At 35.5% G+C, this 26,430-nt stretch overlaps 1 protein-coding gene across 16 annotated transcripts in view; it reads right to left on the bottom strand.

Annotated features, from left to right (window-relative positions):
• The window catches only part of SOX6 (SRY-box transcription factor 6), a 553,432-nt gene that overhangs the window by 467,840 nt on the left and 59,162 nt on the right, over positions 1-26,430 (bottom strand). For all 16 annotated transcript variants that reach the window (XM_070428241.1, XM_070428238.1, XM_070428248.1 and 13 more), the window contains exon 2: positions 149-220. The gene's annotated coding sequence lies outside the window, so the exon portion shown is untranslated. The remainder of the gene's footprint in view (positions 1-148; positions 221-26,430) is intronic.

Raw genomic sequence — 26,430 nt, 5'->3', positions numbered from 1 at the left:
TTTCTATATTCCTCTTAAGAAAACACAAAAAAATTATTAACACTTAAAAAACTAATAAAAATTCACATGCTAGAGGACTTAAGAACTTGTTTACAAACTATTACTTCCATGACACAATGAGAAGAGTAATAAATAAACCAATACTTACAAATACGCCAAAAAAAATCAGCCCCAGCACCCAAAATCACTGGTAAATTGCCTTTGAATTCATGAAAGTGACCTGAAAATTTAGAGAGAAAATGAAATTTAAAAAATTAGGTAAGTTGCCTTTTTATGCTTTATTTAAAAAGGTATACATTTGACTACAAATCACACTATTTTTAAGTCAGGCATTTGTTCCCATCTACTCTTATAACTTTTTCTAAGATGACAATAACAAAAGAAACAATTATTTCATTATTCTATTGCTAAGAATGCAAAATCTCCATCCATTATAGCTTTTTATATAATGTTAGTAATAAACTTTGTGTTTAAAAGTGTAAGTAAATACAAAAGGAAATATTTTTATAAAAAGAAATAAAGGCTTACAAGTTACATTTGAAAAACATGTTTCATTTATGTCTGCAAGTTAAAATGAATTAGCTTCACAGAAAATATCTTGGATGTGTTCAACAAGAATACCTTATAGGTAGAATAAACATGAAAGGATGCAGTTTTTGTTCTACATAAAGAGTGGAACCCATTTAGACTCAGGTTATACACAATGCATTCTGTATGAGCCACGATTCAATTCAAAATTCTTTTGCTTGCACACACTTTAGTTCTGGCCGAAGAGGTAACAGATGCAACTCAAACACACAGAGCTAGCCTTGTAAAAAGTTTAACTAGCACAATGAGTCACTTTATGCCTCTAAATATCTATGGTTTCCTCTCTCCAGAACCCCCATGCATTAGAAGGTAGTTTGGTAGTTTATTTTTATTGTTTGGTCTAAATACAGCACATTTTTAGTTTCATGAAAACAAAGAAACTTTGTTGCAAAGGCCGTATTCTTTCCCAAATGTGAGGATGCTATAAGTAGTGTTCAACTGAAAATAATAATGGAGCTTAGGTTCCTAATTTAGGTCAGAAACTTTTCTAGACTCTAGGGATTGGTTTGATTCAAAACGCTTTTTTAAAAAAAAAAAATGGCCAGTAAACATCTAGGTTAGTTAACCTACTTAGCTAACTAGATTTTTTTTTTAATTCATTCTGAAAAAAAAAAAGAATCTTGATCAACAGCATTTGTAGGAATCACTGCTCCCAATGTTGCACTTATAGTACAAATGGCCATAATAAATTGGGTATTGGCACCTGAATTAAGTTGTGATACAAAATAAATATCTAACTCAGCCCTTCCCCAGCTCCTATAACATGCTTTTGCCTAAGTGACCCAGATAATTTATTGTATTTTCAAGTCAGGATTAACAGATAATGAATCTGTCCTGGGCATTTGGACAGCTTTAAGTATCAATGGCTAGTATACCCATTAGGTTTCTTCACCCAGACCTCCTTCTCTTTTTAGGGAATAGTGCCTGGGCCTTCCCCAATTCAGTTTGCAGCAACTCTGTAATGCCTACTTCCATAGATGCAATAAGTCCAGGAGAGTGTGGCCAAGGGAAGGTAGCTCTCTCATTTATTTTGGTATTACACCCTTCTCCTCATGACTTTCTGATGTCTTAGGAACCAGGAGAGCAATTTTATCTGGGACATCACACAACCCTATGTGGACACACTCTGTGTACCATTCAAAGCCAGCAAAGAATACTGGTTCTGTTATAAGCTTTTCTCATACTTTATCCTACCCTGAATTATAAACTATAGTTTTGAAGTTATCCACAAAATAAATCTATAGCAAAATGTATATCTAAAGCCTAAACCCTGGAAGAATTCAAAAGGGTCTTTAAGTACTTGTACAGTTTTTTAAATAATCACACCTTGTCCTTCTAGCAAATCTTTTTTAAAGCATGAATTGAAATTATGCAACATACACAATACATCTCATTCTTTCATTTGCATTTAAATGTTGGGGGATAAAATAAAATGCATCCAGAAATATTGTGGCTAAGTATAGCTCTTTTTTTTTTCAATAATTGTAGTCTTTAAGTTAAGATCTCTAACTCTGAAAATATTTTAAATTTGGAACAAGTTAAATTCCAGACATTCAAGGCAAATAATATTTTAATATGCATTAATATGAAGTCAACAAACCTCATTTGTCATATCAATGCAGTCTTGCTACATATGATAAAAACAACTCTGTATTTCATTATCAAATGATATACGCTATTGGTGAATTTTGTAGCAAACAATTAAAAAAGTATAAGTTTCTAAAAATCAGAGTTCATTATTACAACAAAGAGAAAAATAATTTAATACATACTTCCTCCTGCAGAGAATTTAGAAATAAACAAGCAACATATTATGATGCCCAAAGAGGTAAGAATCAACTCACAGGAGTTAACACACAACTTGAAGCAAGCTACTTCTTTGAGAACTAAAAAAGTTTAGGCTGAAGAAGATATTTCTAAAATAAAAGTAGCCACTTTGGTCCTGAAGGCAGCACAAAAGTAAGAAGACAGGAAGAAAATGCCAAAGCAAATCAGCATCTCTTCTAGAAAATCACAATCTGTTTAGTAAAATGAATCCTCAGAACACTCAATGACCATAGATTGTTCCATTCCTCTCTTTGCTCATTCATTCATTCAGCAAGTAATTAGAGATTGCACTGAACAATAAGAACACAAAATGTTTTTTAAAATAAATAAAATCCATGCTGTCTCAAAGGGTAAGAGATCCCTCCTTTATAGAAACATCAATGATAGAATCACCGATCAGCTGCATCCTGGGAATTGAGCCCACAACCCAGGCATGTATGACGATCAGGAATCAAACCGTGACCTCCTGGCTCACAGGTCAACGCTCAATCTCTGAGCCATGCCAGCCAGGCAAATAAATGCTGAAATATATTATGCTAAGTAACATAAGCCAATCTGAGAAAGACAAATATCACAAGATCTCACTTATTTGTGGAATCTAATGAACAAAATGAATTGACCAACAAAATAAGACCCAAAGCAGGGAGGCAAGGAACAGACTGACATATCTTGATGTGGGGTTGGGTGGACAAGAAGAGATAAACCAAAGAACTTATATACGTATTAGTGGCCCAGTGCATGGATTCATGCACATTGAAAGGAAATTAATTACAAGGTGGCCGGTGGGGCAGGACTGTGTGTGTCGGGCCAGACATGCCTGGAGCCAACCTCCTGTGGTCCCTCCCCGCCTGCTGCACCTGGGGCAGAGCCATGGCTCGAAGGGTGTCTGCAGTCACTGCAGCTCAGCAGTAAACCAGATTCGGGGCCAACAGTGTCCCAGCAATAACATAACCCACGGCTGAAGGCAGAACGCGTGGCCCCTCAAGGAATCGGGCTCCCTCCTCTCTGGTTCTGGGGTGTATCACCCAAGAACCACCACTGCCAAGTCATCGCAGCTTGGCAGCTCCTGTGTTAAGCATCTTTCCCCTGGTGGTCAGTTCACGTCATATGTACCAGCCAGTCAGCCAGTCAGCTGGGTCAGACAGTTGCTTAGCCTTTTATATATATCTAGATGTGCATAGCCCATGGACACAGGCAATAGGGTAGTAAAGACCTGGGTGGTGGGGAGGAGCTAGGAGGAGGGAGGTAAAGGGGGGGAGATGGGAGATATCTGTAATTCTACTGAAAATAAAAACTATATTTTAAAAAATAATAATAAAATAATTTTGTATGTCTAAAATTAATACAATTTATACATCAATTATAACTCAATTTAAAAATTTAAAAAAACAAATGAATAACCATGTCTTTTCCCTTCAAGGATTTTTCAATCAATAATTCAACTTGGGCCACAGACTACAACATCTGACCATGGTGATGACATGCTTCTGATTATTTGATCATCAAACTTTTGCACATCCTTAGCTTACTAAACAAAAAATGCATTGCTACAAACACTTCAATATAAAAATGCACAAAGAGTATAAAGAGGAAATGTACAAATGAAATACAAATGTCCAATAATATAAAATATGTACACTCTCCCTAATAATCAAAGAAATATAAATAAAATATTTTCACCTACAATATTGGCAAAATATTTTTTTAAATATATTTTATTGATTTTTTTACAGAGAGGAAGGAGAGGGATAGAGAGTTAGAAACATCGATGAGAGAGAAACATCGATCAGCTGCCTCCTGCACGCCCCCCACTGGGGATGTGCCCGCAACCAAGGTACATGCCCTTGACCGGAATCGAACCCGGGACCCTTGAGTCCCCAGGCCGATGCTCTATCCACTGAGCCAAACCGGTTCTGGCTTGGCAAAATATTTTTAAACTGGTCAAAAACTAGTATTGGTGAAAGTCTGAAAAATAAACACATTCATGTACCATTGATGAGATTATAAATTAGGTACAACTTTACTGAATGGTAATTTGACAAAAAGTATTAAAATTTTTAATGTCGATCTCCTTCAAGTTTGCTATACTATTTCCAAAAATATACTATGGCCATAATTTTATATTAATAAATATGTTATTGAATAAAAAACCAACATGCACAATAAGAACCAATTTATAGAGAATTAAATGTGTATACACACACCCCCGTTTCACAAAGTAAAATACAATTTAACAAAAATGTTAACATTGAGTGAGATATAGGCATATTTTTACTTTCTTATCCTTATGAGTTGGTGTTATTGAGATTTTTAAATACTTAATATGTCTAATTTGTCCCAAAACAATAAAACTACTTCTAAAATTCAGTATATCACTTACACATTAAAAAGCAGTCACCTAAATCCTGGCTAACTTGCTATTAATCTGGCAGCAAAAGTCAAATATTAACTTACAAAGAGAAAAACCTCTGAATTACAAAGCAACTTCAAACAAGAATCTTGACCTCAAATGAAGAACCCATAAACATTTTCACAAAACATTTTCACAAAAGCATGTCCAACTTTCCCCAAAATAGGTACTAGATCAAAGGTAAACAGCAAATAAAAACACTGCCACCTCCCTGTATAATTAAGCTTTAAAAGCTTTCAAGCTAAATTTTTAAATCCCGCTTAAAGCTGTCTCTAAGCCACACCCATTTTTTTTTATCTCCATCCCCCCTTTTTAAAAAAATTTGCTTTGACAAGAAGGTTCAAGCAGCAAATGGGTACTTGAATTCATTTATGTAGAATTTGAATTATTTAAAAATGAAATATGAAAGGAACTGATACCAAGCTAATGCCCAATTTGTTTTAAAAATGCAATTGCTACTAATTAAGAACATCACAATAGTGAATGGAAAAATTCAGGTTTAGTTATTGATATTTATATCTTGTAGGGCAAAAGTAAGAGTATTTCTGAGGTGTCAAGGAAGATAACTTAAGATGTTACCTAGTCTAACACTTTGTTTTCCTGGAACAAATACCTATTTCCTCAAAAAAGAAATTTCTCCTATTCTTAAAGATCACTAAAGATAGTTATTATTTAAGTCTACTCATACTAGCCTATTTATTTATTTATTCTATGCTGTTCAACCTTCATTTTCAATATAATTTCAGTATTGAGGATCACCATTTGGAAGGGACATTGACAAGTATGCAGAAGAGATTGGCTAAGAAATCTTATAGGAACCATTAGAAAGGTTGCAAGTTCTAGCAACAGTTCATTAATAAACTGTAGAGATCATCAAACTCTTTGGTCTCTGGATTCCATGACATTTCTAAAAATTAAGAGAGTTCCAAAAAGCTTTGCTTCCGTTTATCAATATCCTATATAATAAAAGCATAATATGAGAATTGTCCCCTCGGGCGGTCATTTGACCAGGAGTTCAACCAGGAGATCAGGAGTTTGACCACTCTCTATGACATGTGCTGACCACCAGGGGGCAGCGCAGAACATGGCCGGCATCAGCCATGCGGGGCTAGCAGCGGGCAGCAGTGGAGGCACTGCTGGCCCCAATGGGCCCCAAGGACAGCGGGATCACGGTGGGATGGTGGAGCAGGTGAGCGGGTGGCGCCAGGCCAAGGCGGGTGTGAGCAGGGGGCCCCAATCACCCCACCAATCGTCCCCGCAGACGGCAACCAGTGTATCCTCAGCGTAAATGTCAACACTGCAAAAAAAAAATATCATGATGGAAATAGTTTTGACTTTTCAGACCCCTTGAAAAGGTCTCAAGGGTCCCCATGTGTCGACTGACCACATTTTGATAACTGCTTATGTACTCTGGTAATCCATTTTGCAGCTAAGGAAACTATCTAGTTTAATATTTTCAAGCCAACAAAGAAGAGGTAATATCTAGCACAGTGAGTATAATATGGTAAATACTGATTAAAAGTTTTCTCTTTTCTTCTTTCCAAAAGAAAGAACAACTAGTGGGTGGGGACTACAAGATGATGGATTTTAGCTCAGTCCAGACAAATCTTTAAAAGCAATGGAATAATTTGCCTCACAAAATAGAGACCTATTGCTGGAGTTGTCAAAGTTAAGGCTAGTGACACTTTGCCAGAGATGTCGTAGAAAGAATTCTTACACTGAGTTGAAAATTGTACCAAAACTTAGTTGATTATGTAATCACCTAGACATTTTTTATAAAATTCAAATCTCTGGACCCTACCCCCAAACCTGCTGAACCATATCTCCTTGAGTGGGCCAGGAGTGAACATGTTTTAAAAGCTCCACAGATGATCATTAAAGCTGGCCCAGCTGTAGATGGTGTTCAAGAACTGCTATACCATTCCCTCTAAAGTCCCTACCAACTCTAGGATTCTACAATTTTATATTTTATCAACACTCAGTGGGAAGTATACCCTGACACCTTAATGTAACACTGCCTAAGCCTTTTTTTAACACATTATAGATGGTCGGGATCAAGGTATTTTGGGGTCAAAAAAGGAAGAATTAATGTTGCATTTCTTAGGCCTGCCAATTCACCTCTGCCCACATGTGTAGCAGAATGGTAAATCAGAAATGGAATTGCCTAAATTAGACAAATTTTCACAACCGCCAGAACTTTTCTACTCTCCTGAAATAACAATTCAAGATCTATCAGTGGCCCAGCTGGGGAGGGTCAGTGGTTGAGCATTGACCTATGAATCAGGAGGTCACGGGTTCAATTCGGGGCACATGCCCCGGGTTGTGGGCTGGATCCCCAGTAGGGGGCATGCAGGAGTCAGCCGATTGATGATTCTATCTCATCATTAATGTTTCTATCTCTCTCTCCCTCTCCCTTCCTCTCTGAAATAAATAAAAATATATTTAATAACTTTAAAAAATATATTGGTCAGTAAATAAGGATGGTCAGTACAAAAATGTGTCTCATTTAAAATAAATGAGATTATTTAGAAGACGGCATGTCTTCCACTTACAAAGATAGCTTATTGCAATGAACCAAAACCATAAAAATATAGCCCACAAATTTCCAAGACTTATTTACAGAATCATTATGTTACTAAATCCCCAAAACACTTGTAGTTGAGGTCTTGACTACGAAAAATTCCACATACTGCTTAACTTTACACTTTATACAATATAAAGCTTCAAGGCCACTTGACCAGAATCAAACAAAAATTTGGCAGTGAATCAAAAAGAAAATTGAAAATTTGGGGGTAACTTTTCACTCAATAAAATTGTTCTCTTTAATCTCTTCTGTCATATCTTCTCTTTTCTTAGCAAAATATATTTCTGTGAAATAACACCTATTATTATTAGTTTTTTTATATACCTTTTTTTCTTACAGCCTGTCTGGTTTCAGACATAAATGGTATTAGTTTAATAACAACAGTCAGAGAAGGTCTTGTATAAGTAGGACTGGAAAAAATAGTGATTATCAAAACACAATCTTCAGATTCCCTACATCAGAACCACCTGAGGTGCTTATTAAAATAATGTTTTTAAAGACTGTTGGGTCCCACCCAGACCTATTGATTCGCCATATTCTGAAAATATGGTCTAAGAATCTTTTTAAAGCATAGCCCCTAGGTAATTCCTATGCACACTAACCTTCAGTAACTGCTGGGTCAAAGGGCAACTGTGTTAAATGTGGGTAAGCTCACAAAAACTTTTGTCCAAATATGGAAGTTTTATAACTCTATAAAGTGTTTAGTCTTACTGAAAAAATCTGAATAATTTTGCTGTTCCTATTTTTTTAAAAATAAAATATTTTCTTACATGTTAAGGAAGAATTAGAAAGTAGACATGGAATTTAACTTAAAAAATTAAGTCTTAGTTATTTCAGAATGTTGGGTGTTTGGTGTTGCTTTTGTTTTTTTTAATTTGAGACCAATACAAGCAATTCAATTAACATTTCTGAGAGCCCACAGGATGCATAGCATAAATTTGAATCTCTGGGGATACAGAACAATACCAGTTCTCCAAGTACTGACAATTTGGATTCATTGTAAGATAAGTATTATAGTCAGAATAGTCTCAACATTTGCAGTGCATTATCATACCCAGTGAGAGGAGAGGATTCCATCCCTGCTGAGTTCTGGCTCCTTAAGTCCTGCTCACAAAATAAAGTGGCAGAACATTTAAAGAGCAATCATTTAACAAAAGCTCACAGATAAGTACTGATTTTTTAAACCCATAAATTTTTAAGATCCGTCTACTATTTTTCTGTACAGTAAATTGACAAACAAATGCAGCAGAGCTGTTTTTTATACTTGTTCTAAGTAGTTAAATCAAGATAAATTTAAAGACACCTAAAGAGGGTCCGTTTTGAAACTCATTTTAAGAAACTCTTACCACTCTCAGTACCACTCCCTCATAACCACAAATAATGACTTCAGTAATGGAGCTCTGTAATTTAAAGTATCAGGCAAATAACACCAAGTAACTCAGATGAGATGACACCGCCTGTTGTGCAAATATGTACTTAGGATGAGATTATAAAAATAACAGCTGCATTATCAACTGGGTTCAGACCAGAATAATTTATGTGAATACAGAGTCAACATGGTTGAACTTGGCTATATAGCACGTGTAGCACTTTATATTTTTAAGCCCTTCTCCATTTGTGACAAAAATTCAAAGGTGAGGGGAGATGCTAAGCTAAACGGAGAAGAGAAAAACAAAGATTTAGTGACTATGGGCCATTTATTTAAGAGTCCTGACTCCAAGCCTCAATCATAGTTACTCATCACTTCCTGAGTGCTCTGTGCCAGGCATTGTGTTAAGCACTGGCAAAATAAAAATGAATGAAGTAGAATTGGTAACTCTAAGGAGTTCACAGCCTAAGAAAGGAGGCAAATAAGTGCAATTTTCTGCAAAATATATTAGGTGAAGAAAACGGATTAGAACACTATATAATCTCATTTTCTGAAATAAAAAAATATGCATAAAAAATGTGCATTTTACCATTTACTTCCCAAGGTTTTTGTAAGGATTAGAGATATGAAAGTGTTTTCTAGATGGGCAATGCCTTGCATAAATGTAATTCCCTTTTTGCTTTTTCCCTGAGAAGACTTTGTTTAAATGTACCCAAGTCACAATTTACACAGATGACCTGGTACCTAATGTAACCACCAACTTTTTATTAATCCTCACTCTAGGATATTTTTCCATTGGTTTTTAGATAGAGCGGGGGGGGGGGGGGGGGGGGAGGATTTGGGGGGAGAGAGAGACAGAGAGAGAGAGAGAGAGGCATCTATGTAAGAGAGACACATTGATTGGTTGCCTCCCACACTTACCCCGACCAGGGCCAGGGATCGAGCCTGCAACCAAGGTATATGACCTTGACCAGAATCAAACTTGGGCCCCTTCAGTCCACTGGCTGGTGCTCTATCCATTGAGCAAAACTGGCTAGGGCAGTGGTCGGCAAACTCATCAGTCAACTGAGCCAAATAGCGACAGTACAACAATTGAAATTTCTTTTGAGAGCCAAATTTTCTAAACTTAAACTATATAGGCAGGTACATTGTTATTAACTTAATTAGGGTACTCCTAAGGCTTAGGAAGAGCCACATTCAAGGAACCAAAGAGCCACATGTGGCTCTCGAGCCGCAGTTTGCCAACCACTGGTATGGCAACCACCCACTTTTTAAAGAAGAATGTCTTACAGTTACATGACCTAGAGCTGTCTTTGGCAATGCTACCTATTACCACACTCAGTAGCTACACACTCCATATCCACAGAGAGATCAGTCATACACTGTGGATTAGTTCTTCCTGGACTTAATAAGGTCCTGTGCTCACTCTCAAAAGCACAGAAACAAATTAAGAGAATTTGTATAGAGATCCTGCTTATCCTGTGGAGAAGTACATATTCTCCACAACAAGTTAAAGATCTCACTGAAAGCCCACATAGGATCTGGCCTGGCATTTCTGAGATGGCTAACGTTCCTAAGGGAAAACAGCAGGGATAGCAGGATGAGATGCTTCCACATTTGCAGAGAAGGAAACAGACACATAACTCACTTAGGACCAATGACAAATTAGTGACAGAGCTTTCATTATAAGTCAGAGTTTCCAGTTACTGTGCTTATGTCCATTCTATGAGGCGCATAAATGTCTCCTGTTACTTCATCTGTAAAAATGGGATACTTGGCATTCACTTCTCTTGTAATACATATGTCAGTTTTGCTACTTTACTTTCCCACTTAACTCATTTGACAAAAGACACTTTGTAAAATGGAAAGGGGTTAAATTCCTGAATTTTTAAATACATTTCTCCAGTGTCAGCACTTTCCTATCTCACCCAACTCTAATCAACCAATTCCTATATCTTCTTGTCCTGGAATTTTCGTAATTTCACCTTCTTTTTCTGAGATTGATGGAACAGTGTGGGGTGCGTGTGTGTGTGTATGTGTGTGTGTGTAGATATACATAGAAAAAATACCCTGCTACATACTACATAATTCTCATTTCCCTACATCAGCGATTTTCAACTGGTTGCTGCAAGAATTTTTTAAGCATGCAATGACTATTTAGTCAGGAGCACTGACCTCTTTTCCCTTAGATTATCAAATAAAAAATGACAACAACCAACAACACAATTAATAGCCATTGGGTGTGAATGCCCTGCCTTGAACCATAAATATATAGGGCATATAATACGGTCACATAATAAGGTTACATCTAATAGATTAATTCTTGATACCAGAAATCTTTATATACAAGTATAGACACCTGATTTCTTAAAAACTCACTCTGGAGCAAAAAGGCTAGGTAATTACTTTTTTTTTTTGTAAATCAATCAAAGTTATACCTAATTTTTTAATTTATTTATCTTTATTGTTGAAAGTATTACAGATGTCCCCTTTGTTTATTTGGTTTTTTTAAATGATCCCCCTCCACCCTGCACCCACCCTTCCCAGGCCTTCAACACTCTATTGTCTGTGTCCATGGGTTATGCATATATGCATATAAATTCCCCGATTAATCCCTCACCACCCACCCATTCACCCTTGCCTTCCCTCTGAAGTTCGACATCTGTTCTATGCTTCTATGTCTCTGGATCTATTTTGTTCATCAGTTTATTTTGTTCATTAGATTCCACATATGAGTGAGATCATGTGATACTTATCTTTCTCTGACTGGCTTATTTCACTTAACATAATACTCTCCAGGTCCATTCATGCTGTTGCAAATGGTTAGAGTTCTTATACCTATTTTTTGTCAGATCAGCAAAAAACTAGTATTTTTTTTTTGTGTGAAGTAGAATTTTAGTAATTAGTTTGTGTGTGCCATGAGATGAAAAAGGTAAAAATCACTGCCCTACAGTACTGCTCATATGCCGGCATTGGGACAAAATCCATTGCCTTTTTAATGTGAAGTGATGAAAGAAATGTGCAGAGCTCTCCAATACGCAAATCCAAGCCCTAAATTTTATCCCCATCAATTCTGTTTCTTCACAATTAAAAAATAAAGAGTAGACATTATTAAGCAAATTCTGTAGGCTTAACACTATTCAATTGATATTTACTTTCTCATTAAATCCTCATAATTACTCTGTGACAGTAACCTCATTTTGTAAATGAAAAAAAAAAAATTAAAGCCTGAAACTTAATAGGATTAAACAATCACAAAGATAGTGACAGGGTTGGCACTCAAATTCATAGACTCTGGTTTCAAAGATACTTTCCATTTTTCATTTAAGTAGCATTCCTTAATAATTCAGATTCTAGCCTTTTCAAAACCTATTGGTTCTGATGTGAAAAGAACTCCTTTTAAAAGACTCTAAATCCTACCATTCCTGTACACGATCCCACCCCTGCCCTTCAACCACCATAGATCTCTGGGACAGGCACTATGCCAAGTCCACACACCAACCTATAATTCAAAGCCTCCTTCTTGTATCTTCTACCTCAGAGTAGCTTCCCAGAATAATTTTGCTGGACAGAGAGTCTTTCTTCCAAAAAATGAAAATATTTACCAAGTAGCTCACATATACAATACAGAAACTTACAAAACCTAGGGAGAATTACTGTAAAGTCAAAAATGTTACTTTGCATATTAAATAGATAATTTAAATTTGAGGTGATTTCAAAAAATCAAATATACAAGTTTAATTTCTTTCCAAGAATAAAATTATCTTAATAACTTTTAGGTCTAACAAGTGTAATATATAAATATTACAAAAGTATAAAAATTAAAACAGTAATTAGCACAGGAATAAGAGGCAGATCAATGAACAACAGAAAATCTAGAAATAGATGACAGTTTACAGAAAAACTTAGTCTGTGATATGTGACAGTTTAAGAAAATAGGAAATATAAACTATTCAATAACTCATGTTGGGAATGGGTAGATATTTGGAAAAAATAACAGTGAATCCCTACCTCACACTTTTCACTAAAATAAATTCCAGACGTATTTTAAGAGCTCCAACAAATCATTAAGAAAAAAATAGAAAAATAGGCCACAAAAATAAATGGAATATTTATAAATGAGAAAATTATAAAAGCAAATAAGCTTTAAAATGTGTTCAATATCACAATTTTAAAATGTTAATGCAACAATTCATAATTCTATAAAGGATAACATTTTCACAAAAATTTAAAACGTTCTTTCTGGGCAGCAATTGGACAATTCTGTATCCCATATATCACTTATGAAAAAAATTCAAAAATATGAAAAAGTATAAGTAAAAAGTGCTCTTTCACATACAGTGGGGCCTTGACTTACAAGTTTAATTCGTTCCGTGATGGAGCTCGTAACTCAAATTACTCGTATGTCAAATCAACAGTGAACGAGTGAGACACATGATGCTGGGCTGATGTTGTGGCGTTCACTGTGACCTTCGCTGAGCCAACTAGTGGTGGGGTATCTGAAGCTGGCTCGTAACCCGAATTTTAGCTCGCAACTCAAAGCAAAAAATCGGCCGAGAGACAGCTCGTATCTCGAAAAACTCGTTAGTCGGGACACTCGTAAGTCAAGGCCCCACTGTACCTACAAATTTTAAATGTACATATCCTTTAATACAAAAATTCTCCTATTTTATCCTAAGCAAATTATAGGACAAGTGGGTAAAGGCCATATGTATAAAAATGTTCAATGAAGTATTGTTCATAATAGCAAGTTGCTGGAAACAACCAAAGATTCATCAATTTTGTAATATGTAGGATAAAACCACAAAAGAAAATACACTACAGTCATTATAATTGTGGTATATATCCATATTTATCAACAAGAAAGATATCCACAGCCTCTTGTTACAGTACACTGCAGTCATTATAATTGTGGCATATATCCATATTTATCAATAAGAAAGATATCCACAGCCTATAGTTACCAGGGTGGGGGCTAACAAAGCATATGTATTTTTTCATTAATATAAAGACATAAATTATTATATGAGTATGTATGCATATGAACACAAAAAAGTAATACAGAGCAAAATGTTATTTATGACTCTTGAAATATGTACTTATATACATAGATAGAAAAAGAAAGAATATACAGAAAAAGGCTAATAAGGAGTGTTGAGATTTAAGTAAAACTATTCCTTTTTTTCTATTCATTTCCTATTGCCTGAATTTTTACATGCATTGACATTCATTTCTTTTATAATTAGGAAAAAATGGCTTTTATTTTAACATAAATTAAAAATTGGGCAAAGATTTAATTAAGATTGAAACACAACTTTTTAAAAAAAACAAATTAAAACCTCAAATTACATGGAAAAAGATAGATAACCCTAGCTAATATCAGTAAGAATAACAATGCTAAATCTAAAATAGTATGCTGAAATCTACTGTAGTGAAAAACATGACTAAACCTTCCCCAGTTAAACAAATTCAGAGTGTGTGAATATACATATTATAAATGCACAAATATGTATGTAAATATTTTAAATCCATAACACATATGGATATGAATGTGATATAGCTATGCTATATATTTATCTACTTATATCATAAATGTTGGGCCTTCATGAAAATGTTTTAAGAAATTGGCACACTACATTTCCATACACTTTGTAGAAGTTATGATAGGGTGATCTATTATTTGCTGATATTTGCATGCTCTTCCTAAATCAGTGTGTATCAAATTTGGCAAATTTAGTAAAAGTCTTCAAAATGTCCATCACTTTGACCCAGCTCCACTTCTAAGAATCTGTCTTAAGGAAATAGTCAAAAACACAAAACTATTTTTTGCATAAATAGAATTATCCCAGCATTATTTAAAAGAGTAAAACCGAAGAGGCAGGTAAATAACAGATCCTATCTATGTAAAACAAGAATAAATATAAATGTGCTTACATAGACATAGGAAAATTCTAGGAGGGTACCCAGAAAACTCTTCATAGTGGGATGAAGATTTTCATTTTATACATTTCCATATTTAAGTTTTGAACGTGAGCATGATTACTTTTATAATTTAAAATGCAAAAAAGATGAAATAACAATAACAATAATAATTTGAAGCAACCTACACCTAAAATTGAAAAAAATTTAAGTAAAATATAGTCCATTCACTAGGCATAATATTATATTACTAGTGGCCCGGTGCACAAATTCATGCACATTGAAAGAAAATTAATTAGAAGAAAGATTTGTGCGGTAATTAAATTACTGCAAAAAATTACATGTCAAAATAGAATATATAATGTAGTATTATAAAACTAAAATACAAAATATTTTAATATGTATTGCGCATGTACGAGTCAATGTTTATTTTTAAATTAGCAGTGCGTGTCATATGTACTGACCGGTTGGTCAGTCGGACGGTCGGATGGACATACAGTAGTTCACTTAGCCTTTTTTATATATATATATAGATGTAGTTATTAACATTTTTATTTAGAATCCTACATGATAGCACTCATGTCATAACGTGACACCAAAAAAGGGATAAAATTATATATGCATACTTCATAAAAAATAAAAACCAATTCTTAAGAAATGGACTGGAACTATAAGCTGTTAACAAAGGCTGGCACTGGGTATGGGACTAGGGGTAAATTCTGTCTTTTCTTTCTACTTTTTGTATTTTTCTTAATTTCTATAATGCTGAACATTTTTAATTAGAAAAAAGGTTAAGCAGAAAATGTATGCTATTCTACTATTTTCTACAGAGTTTACATTTGCAAATGTCACTATCTTGACCAACATTTTAAAAGTTTTTTTCTTAAATATAATTAGCAAGCAAGTAAATCTGCTTAATTAATAATATGAATTCTATATCCTATATCTAAAAATAAGGAAAACCAGGCAATCGTGTGGTAATTTACACTTTTATTTAGAATCCTAGGTAACAGTAATAGTGTGGGAAAATGCTCATGTGGCATATATCCTCTCTAGTGTATAACAGAGTTTAATTTAGATAATAGAATTAGGTAATTTCTTTTGAATCAGCAATATTCCTCTGAAGTTATGGAAAAAGACAGATTAACTTTTTCCTTAATCAGTAATCTCAGTTTCCTCTTCTATACCATGCACATAATAAAATTATTCCGTCTCACAGATTTGTTGCTAAGATTAAATGAGATAATATGTGAAAGCAATTAGTACACTCACCTGGCATTTAATAAATAGTAGCAATTGTTATTAAGACAGGCATGCTTGTCCTTAAAATATTTACTTACACTCTCTTTTCTGTTAGGGTAAATTCTGTGCAAGTCTAATCAGAATGAAAAAAGGATGATTTCTAAATCGCAAATGGAGATATATGTTTCAGAATCAACTTAAAATAGTTAAAATTTGTTAAAAATACAAAATTATATCTGGTAAATTACTTATTTAAACCTTATTCTGCAAATGTACATTTTAAAAAGAATGTGATATTTATCATTGCTATGCCCTAGTAATTTAATTGTAAGCACACAGAACCTCAATATAAAAGAAAATCAGCTATATTTGTATAACTAGCCTCCTAGAGTAACAGTTACATTGCACATGAGATTTTCAACCTTCCTTATTATTTATTCCATTACCTCACTCTGTACTAGAACAGCAGGAACCAGAAGACAGTCTAGTATAGTGAGAGAGAATGAAGGCTATGAGACAGATCTAGGTTCAAATCCTGGCTCTGTCAAATATTAGATATGCAACCATTTAATTTCTCTGCATCCCAGTTTCCTCACCTGTAAAATAAAAACATAATCCTATTACCTCCCTCAAAAGATTTTTAGGATGGTTAAATGAGATGATCTATGTAAAATATCTAGCAACATGCTGAGTCCACAAAGTAGTAAGCACTAAGTGTTCAACAATATTTGGCAATATTTAACAGGCATAAGCTAGGAAATAATTTTTTTCTGTAAAAGGACAGATAGTAAATAATTTAAGCTTTGAGGGCCATATGGTCTCTGTTGCATCTATTCTGCCATCATAGGGCAAAAGCAGCCACAGACAATATAAATAAATGGACATAGGTGAGTTCTAATAAAACGTTATTTATAAAAATAGATACTGAGCCATTTGGCCACCTGGACATAGTTTGCTAAATCCTGATTTAGTGGGCTCCCCAACTGGAGATCCTCTAAATGACTCTCTAATCTATGACCTCCTAGGAATACTCCTTCAATAATCGTATTTTCTAAGTCAATGTTTTCAAAGTATTGAAAATCACTGCTCCAGGAATAACCAAGATGGCGGCATAGGTAAACACCGGAGACTGCTGCCGCAAACAACCACTTCAAAAATACAACTAAAAGACAGAACAGACATCACCCAGAACCACAGGAAAGCTGGCTGAGGAGAGACTCTTCAACTAGAAGGAAAGAGAACAGCATACCGAAGCTCAGAAGAGGCGCAGTGTGGAAAATATAAAGGTACCGAGGTGCGCGCGCAAAGCCGGCTGGTGGCTGAGGGTGCGGTTGTCGTTTTCAATCAGGAGGGAGTCTCAGACTCTGGGCTCCAGATCCGGGCGAGTCTCTAGGGACTCAGACTCAGATGGGAGAAGCGGGATTGTCCGGCATCAGTTGGAATCTGAGGGCAGCCTTCTCTCCGAGGTTTGCAGTGGCGGCCGGGGTTCTGAGAAGCAGAGCCTCTAGGACCGGGACTGAGAGCAGCCATAACTGCTCCCTCCACCCGCCCTGTTGATCCCGCCCCGCCCAAGCCCTGCGCAGAGCCATTTGCTGGATCGCCTCAGGTAAAGGCTAGATTAGCACCTCCCCAGAGGACAGAAGTTTTCCACACAGCTGATTCTCACAGCCGGTCAGCCTGGTGGTCAAATCCCTCTAGTATTAACTACAACAATCAGGGCTTAACTACAACAAGACTGCGCACAAAGACTACTAGGGGGTGTACCAAGAAAGCGTAAAAAAATGCAGAGATAAAGAAACAGGACAAAACTATCAAGGGAGGATATTGAGTTCAGAACCACACTTTTGAGGTCTCTCAAGAGGCTTCTAGAGTCTGTCGATAAACTTGATGAGATGTACAGGAAATCTAATGAGACCCTCGATGGTGTGATAAAGGACCATCTAGAAAGTAAGCATACATGGACTGAAATAAAGAATATTATACAGACTCCCAACAGCAGACCAGAGGAGGGCAAGAATCAAGTCAAAGATTTGAAATGCGAAGAAGCGAGAAACACCCAACCAGAAAAGCAAAATGAAAAAAGAACCCAAAAATACGAAGATAGTGTAAGGAGCCTCTGGGACAGCTTCAAACGTACCAACATCAGAATTATAGGGGTACCAGAAGATGAGAGAGAGCAAGATATTGAAAACCTATTTGAAGAAATAATGACAGAAAACTTCCCCCACCTGGTGAAAGAAATAGACTTACAGGTCCAGGAAGCGCAGAGAACCCCAAACAAAAGGAATCCAAAGAGGACCACACCAAGACACATCATCATTAAAATGCCAAGAGCAAAAGACAAAGAGAGAATCTTAAAAGCAGCAAGAGAAAGAAACTCAGTTACCTACAAGGGAATACCCATACGACTGTCAGCTGATTTCTCAACAGAAACTTTGCAGGCCAGGAGGGAGTGGCAAGAAATATTCAAAGTGATGAATGCCAAGAACCTACAACCAAGATTACTTTATCCAGCAAAGCTATCATTCAGAATTGAAGGTCAGATAAAGAGCTTCACAGATAAGGAAAAGCTAAAGGAGTTCATCACCACTAAACCAGTATTATATGAAATGCTGAAAGGTATCCCTTAAGAAGAGGAAGAAGAAAAAGGTAAAGATACAAATAGTGAACAACAAACATGCATCTATCAACAAGTGAATCTAAGAATCAAGTGAATAAATAATCTGATGTACAGAATGAACTGTGATTATAATGAATCAGGGACATAGAAAGGGAATGGACAGACTATTCTTGGGGGGGAAAGGGGAATGGGAGATGCGGGAAGAGACTGGACAAAAATCGTGCACCTATGGATGAGGACAGTGGGTGGGGATTGAGGGCGGAGGGTGGGGCGGGAACTGGGAGGAGGGGAGTTATGGGGGGAAAAAAAAGAGGAACAAATGTAATCTGAACAATAAAGATTTTAAAAAAAAAAAAGAAAAAAGAAAATCACTGCTCCAGATGGATACATAAGAAACTGGTAATAGATATGGCTTTTAGGGGGGGAACCTGAGAAACTGAGGAACTTGCAGGAAATAAGGAGATCTACTTTTTTACTCTGCAACTTCTGTACCTTTATACATTTTTATCATATATGCATATGACCTATTCAAATAAATAACATTTTGAAATTGAGTTTCACAAAAGTCCTCACAGTCCCTTTTTAAAGTATGTTATCCTATGCACAGTTAGTATATTAGCCACAAACATCGTTTATATTCCTAGGAGTAAGTAAAACTGACTAAATCTAAAAATGAAGTTTTGGGATTTACTATCCTGGTATGATGATTTCAGCATAATACAAGCATCTTTAAGATGACACACTGTTTTTCAAATATACTACAAAGTATTGTTAGACAAAACAAAGATGAAAGGTATTTTAGTCTTGTGCTAATGAATACCAGAGTAAACACTATAGAACAAAATCATATAAATGACAGAACAAGTCATGACTATGCCCAGACAGGTCCACTAAATATATACTCCCTCTTTTTGTAATTTTTAAGATTTTAAAATTTTAACTAGGCATCCTTGAGCAATAAACAAGTCTTTCTTCCAGCTGACAATGCCCACTTTCTGGCATATATACTCTTTTGGAATGCACTGAATATTTAACCATTTTTGCAAAAGTAAAATAGGTTGAATCAAGCAGATCATTCGCTTCAACTTAACTCCTTTTTCTTTAAACACAATTCAAGGAACATAGTAACACCCTAGATTATTTTAACAGGACATTTCATTTTAATACTCTTGAACCTAATTTTATTGTGGCTTTTGTGAATGTCTCTTTCATTTCAGTTCATCACATATCTGTCACCTGAATAGACACTTCTCCAAAGAAGACATACAGATGGCCAACAGACATATGAAAACATCACTAATCATCAGAGAAATGCAAAATAAAATCTTTTTTTTTAAATATATTTTATTGATTTTTTACAGAGAGGAAGGGAGAGAGATAGAGAGTTAGAAACATCGATGAGAGAGAAACATCGATCAGCTGCCTCCTGCACATCTCCTACTGGGGATGTGCCCGCAACCAACCAAGGTACATGCCCTTGACTGGAATCGAACCTGGGACCTTTCAGTCCGCAGGCCGACGCTCTATCCACTGAGCCAAACCAGTTTCGGCCAAAATAAAATCTTAATGAAATATCCCCTCACAACTTTTAGAATAGCTATCATCAATAAAGCAACCAAAATAGCATAGAGTTACCTCAAAAAAATTAAAAATGGAACTGCCTTTTGACCCAGCAATTCCACTTCTGATAATATATCCAAAGAAACCATAAACACTAATTTGAAAAAATATATGCACCCCTATGTTCATTGCGGCATTATTTACACTAGCCAAGATTTGGAAGCAGCTGAAGTGCCCATTAGTAGATGAGTAGATAAAAAAGCTGTGGTACATTTACACAATGGAATACTACTCAGCTATAAAAAAGAAGGAAGTTTTACCCTTTTCAGCAGCATGGGTGGACCTAGAAAGTATTATGCTAAGTGAAATAAGCCCATCAGAGAAAGACAAGTACTATGTGATTTCACTTACATGTGGAATCTAATGAACAAAATAAACAAGCAAAATAGAAACAGACTCGTAGATACAGAGAATAGACAGACAGCTGTCAGAGAAGAGGGGGTGTTGGGGGCTGAGTGAAAAAGATAAAGGGATTAAGCAAAAAAACCCACCTCATAGACAAAGAGAATGGTATAGTGATTACCAGAGGGAAGGGGGGTCAGGGAGGTAGAAGAGGATAAAGGGAGAATAAATGGTGATGGAAAAGACTTGACTTTGGGTGGTAAACACACAATAAAATATATAGATGATGTATTATAGAATTATACACTTGAAACCTATATAATTTTATTAACCAATGTTATCCCAATAAACTCAATAATTTTTTTTTATTTCATACCCATCTTTTAAGCCAATTCATGTATCTACGGAAATCATTTTATATGCAATCATGGAGAGTCTGATAAATTTACCAATCTCATGTCATATAAGAACAAAGATGAATGACATTTGAGAGAGGAAAGTGTTGCCATTCTTAAAATTAGAAGCTATTAATTCACAAATTAATAAATTAAAAGCATAGTTCTAACTCATTTGTTCAAACTTTAAAGACTATAAGCTTCTAAATTCACATTTAAACCTACAGGTAGTTACTTAGTTACTTGTTATTTCAAATCAACAAAAAATCTATTATTCTGAACTAATTGAAGTCAATACCTTTATTTATCTTAAACCGATGCACAACTGAATTGTTTCCCTTCAACATATAAACACCTAATCCTAGCCTACATAAACAGTGCAACTCTTTTTTTAAAATATATTTTTATTGATATCAAAGAGGAAGGGAGAAGGAGAGGGAGATAGAAACATCAATGATGAGAATCATTGATTGGTGTCTCCCGCATGCCTCATACTGGGGACTGAGCCCAGAACCCGAGCATGTGCCCTGACCTAGAATCAAAGCATGACTTCCTGGTTCATTGGTCGACACTCAACCACTGAGCAACACCAGCTGGGCAGGCAACTCTTAAATTGTTTCAATATGCATTTCTTCAGATTGTAAATCTCTTAAGGGTAAAACCTGTATTTTCTCTTTCCTTTTATAAATTCATATAGTACCTTAGTACAGAGCCTTCAATACATTTTTATAGCACATTTTTATTTTTTTAATTTAATTTAATGTTTTCCATCACCTTTTATCCCCTCTATGCCCTCTATCACCTCCACCCACCCTCTTCTCTCCCCCACTCCCCCATTCCACATTTTTAGAGCAAAGAACAATTTAGTTAACCTACTTGGAGAAAAATATTTTGATAATGTATTAATTTACTAGTCAAAGGCCATTTTAATAAGAATTCATCTTTTTATGGTATATTATGATTATTAACACCCTGCCTCATGTTTCCAATAAGATACCCTTGAAGGGTAGGTTATTTTGAAGTTATGTGTTGCCACAATTGTTGTAAGTCTCTATGTCTTGGAGACTAGAGACTAATTCCACCATTCTTTGCATTTGAGGTCCATTACAGAGACATTTCTGATGTAGCAATTAATTTTAATCCTCCATTTTTCAATGTAGATAAATTGACCAAGAGTTTAGGGACGGTAACCAATCCTTCTTGCAGACTAACTAAAGGCAATATAACAAAACCTAGAAAAACATTTTATCTCAGTTAAGATTCTGATTCTGTTGTATAGAACATAAGTTAACAATTTGAGATGACTCTTCAGGCAAAGGGGAAAAAAATAGTAAGAGGAAAAAATTAAGTATCCACAGAAATATATACAAACATGTTTCTTTAATAATTATAACACAAGAGCTTCATTCAGAATGATAGCTTCCTACTGCACAGCAGTTTACAAGCAACCTAAACGCTGTCCTCGAAACTAATAGTATTTTTTTACCTTAAAAATATTATTGTCTATGCCCTAGCTGATTTGGCTCAGTGGAAAGAGTGTCAATCTGCGGACTGAAGGGTCCCAGGTTTGATTCCAGTCAAGGGCACATGCCTGGGATTTTGGGCTCGATCCCTAGTAGGTAGCATGCAGGAGGCAGCCAGCTGACCAATGATTCTTATCATTGATCTTTCTATCTCTCTCTCCCTTCCTCTCTGAAATCAATAAAAATATATTTAAAATATACATATTATTGTCTGTTCTCTGGCACAAAAGCACATATTGCTTTGGATTATGATGATTACAGACCTACAAAGTTTACCACAGCCTCAGTCACCAATGCTCCCACCTATACAACGTCATCCTCAGAAGCCATCTGGTGCTCTTCTGTATAATTAGGTAAATATTGATTTAGTACTTCACACTCTAGGATGAAACCAACTTTTTTAAGCAAGAAAAATTCCAGCCAAGTCAAAACAGAACTGGGATGTATCAAAATTTTCTCTAAAGGAGATCTTTATATGCTCAAGCTTTACCTGTGGTGTGTGTGTGTGTGTGTGTGTGTGTGTGTGTGTTATTGCTCTACCAGGACTCTACAAATAGTATACTCAGTGAGTAGAATGCTAGCAAAGCAGATGTTACCCCTTGCTTCCACCCACTAAAATCTTATTCCCAATTTGGTTGTCTGCAGTGGTGAATCAGAGCAAGGTGACTCAGTCAACTAATGACAAGAAATTTGAAGCTATACTTGTCTCATAGTGTTTACCTTGAAATACGACTATTAAGCTACTAAAACTTAAAAGCACAGGAGCTAGCCAAGTTGCAAAATAACATTCAGGATAAGACCACTGCATCATAATTTGTCTCTAATTGTTTTTCTTAGAATAGATGTCTAAAATGAGTTCCTCACATTAAAAACAAATGGAAGGAGATTAAGGTTTTGAACTATGTCCCTGGCAAGCTTATATGAGTGTCTTAACAGTCGTTAGAATTCATTCAAGAGGAAAGCAAGAAGCATGGCAAAACATAAGTCAGCAAAGTACTGCACTTTAAAATATGTCTTGTTCCAGAACTGCAGATTGAACATGTTTTGTTTTGTATTTTTGTCCCAACTTCTTTGGACCAACTGCTTGCCTAAGGGCAATGGAAACCTTCCCAAATTTAATGAGTGCCTACAGTCTTCCAGACACATTGATGTACACCAGGAGAATTCATAGTCAAGGAAGACAAAAGAAAACTACCAAAGGCTATAGTTCCTAAGAGTTTTAAGGCACCAGGACACCATAGAGAGCTCACAGAAACACTACAGGGTATTTTAACTTTTCAAGAGAAACATAGCGATACAGGACATCTGTTGATCACTATGTAAACTACAAAGCCAAATTAGTTCACAGTTTCAATTTTACATCACACTACATTCATTTCTATATCATTGTATCTTTGCAAAGTTGGTTTTCAGTCTTTGCAGTGATAAGAAGCAACTGTGCTAAAATTAATGCAGAACTGGAAATGAGGATGGCAATGTCCAATCTGTTTTCAGTGTTTGAAAGAGTTGTGCAGTGCCCGAAAGACACACACATATCAACAGTAGTTGTGATTATTTAAGAATGAAATTAAAGTAGTAGTTTTGCTTTCAATTTATCTGTCTTATTCTTTCAAACAGCAACTTAGTTTTTAATACGTGAACACTTAAGTTGTTTGACTCCAGCTATGTACTAAAGTGAACTGTTAGTTATTTCATTTGGAGCAGAGTCCCTGTGAAAAAAATTACTGATACACTAAAGATAACAAGAACCAAGAAAATTTGAAGACTTCTGATTTACAAACTTAGACCTTGTTTACTCATTAATACACAAGACTCAAGTAAATAAAAGCAAATCACTGGTGATAAATGAAAATAACAAAAGTATCTGAAAATGTACTTTTCCAACCAGTCCCTGAGTAAACTTGGTCCACAGGAAAGGAAAGATTCTGGGGGTATTGTGAGCAAAATCAGTAGTTCAATGTCACTACCAAAAAAATCAATGCTTCAAAATGCAATCTAATAAGAAAAATGTGAAACAGAGAAAAATGTGTAACAACCTGAGAAAAATAAATCAGAAGCATTATACATACCAAATAAAAACTCACTGGAAACACTATATTGTTAGGTTAGAAAGTGACAGAGACATAAATGAGCATGAGTGCAACTTCATACCGAGAGGTATCCTGGCAGCACCTGGTGGTATTTCTGATCCCAGACCAAAATGTAACCAGGAAGTATACATAAGCTCATGAGATGAAGATTACTAAAAATGAAAGAAAACAAAGTCGTGGGATTTTAAAACATGCACACATGCAAAGAAAGAAGGATATTGGAGATAATGCAAAACAGTGCAAAGAGAAGGATCCTCACAACACAGGGTGAGGAGGATTACAAACCTAGAACAACCTACAGATTCTCATTTGAGACAGAGGAAGATGCACAGGTGAGTTCTGGCAATGCCCAGAATTGTGATTCCAACAAGAACAGCACTAGAGCATTACAGCGAAACACAATGCCAACTAATATGAAGAAATGATCACTATTTCACAAATAATAAAGGATGAGACTTGAATCTGATTAAGAGTTCCGCATTCCTAATGGCACACAAGATTTTTAACATAAAAGCAGAATTCCAACTGAATGAAAAGTGTTGGTTTAAAAACATACTCTAATGCCACAAAGTACAGTATTGATATTAAAATGAATTAGAAACAATGGAGGATTTATCTGGGATATCTATACACTGTGATTTTATTAGAACTAGGTCAAATGGCAAACTAGTAAAAGCAGAGTAACGTTGGTAAGTAAGAGTAGCCAATAGTCCCAAGTTGTGCACTCTTTGCTGGTAGCTGATTATGTAACCTTAGAAATGTCATTTAAATTTAATGTTTCTCAGTTTCCTCAAACTTTTAAAATGTATGATATATAATATTTATTGTTTCAGGGTTTTTGAAAGAGTGGGATATGATGAGAGAATAAGAATTCTTTGAAAATATAAAGTTCTACAACCAAGATATTTTTCTAATCCAGGGGTGGGCAAACTTTTTGACTCGAGGGCCACAATGGGTTCTTAAACTGGACCGGAGGGCCGGAACAAAAGCATGGATGGAGTGTTTGTGTGAACTAATATAAATTCAAAGTAAACATCATTACATAAAAGGGTACGGTCTTTTTTTTTTTTTTTTTTTTTTAGTTTTATTCATTTCAAACGGCCCGGATCCGGCCCACGGGCCGTAGTTTGCCCACGGCTGTATCACTCAAAACAGTACTTTTACTTCCTCAGGTGAGCTTTAGGAAGAGCCAGCAAAGAAGTTCCAATACTCCTTATAGATAACCTAAAGATTTAACATACAAATAGATAACACCTGCAGTACTAGAACTTAATCTCATGGCCACATCAGATACTCAAAAAGACTGAAGAAAATAATTGCTACTGTGACTGGATTCATTTAAAATAGCATCTTAAAGTTATTCATGAATAAGCAACTAATTGGTTGCCAGACCATCTGAATTCTATCTACAAAACTTATCTTGAGTCTGAGTCTGGAAACTAATGTCATTAAATTATGTCATTTCCAAAATGATTCTCAAATTTATCTCTTCCTTTTCTCTCTCACTGCCCTAAATTAAGTACTATTGTCTCTCATCTGAACTTCTAAAGAGCCTAATTGAGATCTCTAATTCCAATCTCTTCTCCTGTTAATTCGTTGCTCACTCCATCCATAATCTTCCTAGTTACCTTCCTTAAATATAAATATGACCGTGTCACCACTATGCACGAAATCTATTTTGCTCCATTTCACCTCTAAGTATAAAAACCAAAATCTTTACTATCCCATTCAAGGCCTTCACTAACCTGGTGACAGTATCCTTCACAGCCTCATCTTGAATGCAGACAAAACTTCAGCCGAATAGAACTGTACCCTGCTTCCCCAAAGTGAGTTGCATTTTCCTACTTTCAGACCTTTATTCGTGTTCTTTCAGCAGAACAAGTGAAACCCCATTCCTCTCA

This window comes from Myotis yumanensis, unplaced genomic scaffold (assembly GCF_028538775.1).
Source record: "Myotis yumanensis isolate MYYU_CA2020_CCGP unplaced genomic scaffold, mMyoYum1.0.hap1 SCAF_10, whole genome shotgun sequence".
Lineage (NCBI taxonomy): Eukaryota > Metazoa > Chordata > Mammalia > Chiroptera > Vespertilionidae > Myotis > Myotis yumanensis.
Note: the sequence above shows the minus strand (reverse complement) of the source record. Positions and strands in the feature narration are given on the sequence as shown.